A 2,500-nucleotide genomic window follows, 5' to 3' on the forward strand; every position below is an offset into this window, starting at 1 on the left:
CACATGCCGTGCCCATTCAAGGCATTCCGAGAAAGTAAGGTTATTGGAGGGTTCGGATGGCGTGGCTTGCCTTGCCTTGCCTTGCATTGGCATGCCATGCCCAAGTTGTGGCCTACACCAAGCCATTCAAGCCATGCCTTGCCTTGCCTTGCCTTGGCATTGCGCATCATCCAAGGCATTCCGAGTAAGTGAGGCTAGGCGAGGCTAAGGATGGCTTGCCTCGCCTTGCCTTGGCATGCCGTGCCCATGATGTGGCCTTGACCAAGCCATGCGTTGCCTTCGCCTTGGCATGCTGTGGCCTTGCCTTGCCTTGCCTCGCCATGCGATGCATTCCGACAAAGTGATGCAAAGCGGAAGCCTACCATGGCGTAAAAATGTCGACAGAATTTTTCGACATTTGAATAATGGGGTTTGACAAGGTTTGAAAAATTCAATAAAAATGGTAGGCTTGAATGTCGACAAAGTGACGCGAAGCGGAAGCCTACCATGGCGTAAAAATGTCGACAGAATTTTTCGGACCTTGTCCTGCCATGGGCTGCGCGCAGCATGCCGGCAGTCTGTGCGCAGCGTGCGCACAGCATGTCGGCAGCGTGCGCGCTGCTGAGCCTGTCGACAGAAATTTTCGAAACTTGTCCTGCCATGCGCGCGCGCAGCTTGCGCGCGGCGTGCGCGCAGCATGCCGGCAGCCTGCGCGCAGCATGCCGGCAGCCTGCGCGCAGCATGCCGGCAGCCTGTGCGCAGCGTGCGCGCTGCTCAGCCTGTCGACAGAAATTTTCGAAACTTGTCCTGCCATGCGCGCGCGCAGCGTGCGCGCTTGGGAGCCTGGCCGCAGAATTTTTCGAAACTTGCAATGCCATGCGCGCGCACAGCGTGCGCACAGCATGCCGGCAGCGTGCGCGCAGCATGCCGGCAGCGTGTGCGCAGCGTGCGCGCTTGGGAGCCTGTCGACAGAATTTTTCGAAACTTGCCATGCCATGCGCGCGCACAGCTTGCGCGCAGCGTGTGCACAGCATGCCGGCAGCGTGCGCACAGCATGCCGGCAGCGTGTGCGCAGCGTGCGCGCTTGGCAGCCTGTCGACAGAATTTTTCGAAACTTGCCATGCCATGCGCGCGCACAGCTTGCGCGCAGCGTGTGCACAGCATGCCGGCAGCGTGCGCACAACATGTCGGCAGCGTGCGCGCTCGGGAGCCTGTCGACAGAATTTTTCGAAACTTGCCATGCCATGCGCGCGCACAGCTTGCGCGCAGCGTGCTGATTCTGTCGACAGCGAGGCTAGCGAAACTTCTCCTGCCATGGCGTGCGCGCAGCGTGCTGACTCTGTCGACAGTGAGGCTAGCGAAATTTGTCTTGCCATGGCGTGCGCGCAGCTTGCGCAGCGTGCGCGCAGCCTGTGCGCAGCGTGCGCGCAGCTTGCGCATTCGGTCGACAGTGAGGCTAGCGAAACTTGTCCTGCCGTGGCCTGCGCGCAGCCTTCGCGCAGCATGCGCGCAGCATGTGCGCAGCATGCCGGCAGCCTAGTTCCAGATTTTTTCAAATGTCGACAGAATTTTTCAAACCTTGTCAAACCCCATTTTTATTGAAATTTCCTCGCACAATAAGCTCCCCATAAGTAGTCTATGATTTTTAGGACCTTCTCCAAGTTACAAAACTAAAAAATTCCTCCCGGATTTGTTTTAATGATTTTTTCAATTTTACGACTTCTAAAAATAATAAAAAATACTTCCCGACTTCAAATATTTATGAAACTTTTTCCCATCAGAGATTGCATGTTTCTTAGTATCCCTGCAAAAAATCACGTCCAAATACCTTGTATTGAATTATTTAGAGCCCATTATGACTCCTCGCGCATAGGTGATGTCTCTTCCTGTCAAAGGGCTAAATGCATAAAATGCTATATAGGGGGGTGTGTGTTGCCTGCATATGCATGGCAGCCCATGCCCTCCTAGCTGCAGCCCCCTTCCCCCACGCCACACCCATGTCATGTTGCCTCGATATGTTGCCTCGGTATTATGGGTTTGGTGTCGGGGTCGGGGGGCTGCCACCCATGGCGGTGGTGGCCGGAATCCGGCCGCCGCCACCACGCCGCCGCCATGGGTGAGGGGGAAAAAAAAAGGCGTGGAAAGTTGCGAAATGGGGTTGTCTAGGCTTTTTTTTGGCATGGAAGAGCATGGAGTGCTAGGAACTCCTTCTCAAATGCGCGGGCATGTCGACCACAACCTCATTTCGCAACAACAACCACCCGTGTGGGGTGGCGGTGGGTGGATAGTCGCGGATTGGGGCTTGCCAAGCCAATGTTTTCAAAAAAATTCATCAAAATTAAAAACAAATGTTTTGTTGCCTTCGGATTTGTGGGCGAGCGGTGAGTCGGAGTGGAGCCGGTAAAGTTTAACCTCGGTGTGCATGGTTGTTTTTAGAAACTCAATCCAATGCCGGGGACGTTGAAAGTGACGCTCTTATGAGTTGCAAACCCGCAAGATTTAAAGAACCTTTTCAAAAAAA

This window comes from Prunus avium, unplaced genomic scaffold (genome assembly GCF_965620075.1).
Source record: "Prunus avium unplaced genomic scaffold, drPruAviu1.hap1.1 HAP1_SCAFFOLD_18, whole genome shotgun sequence".
NCBI lineage: Eukaryota > Viridiplantae > Streptophyta > Magnoliopsida > Rosales > Rosaceae > Prunus > Prunus avium.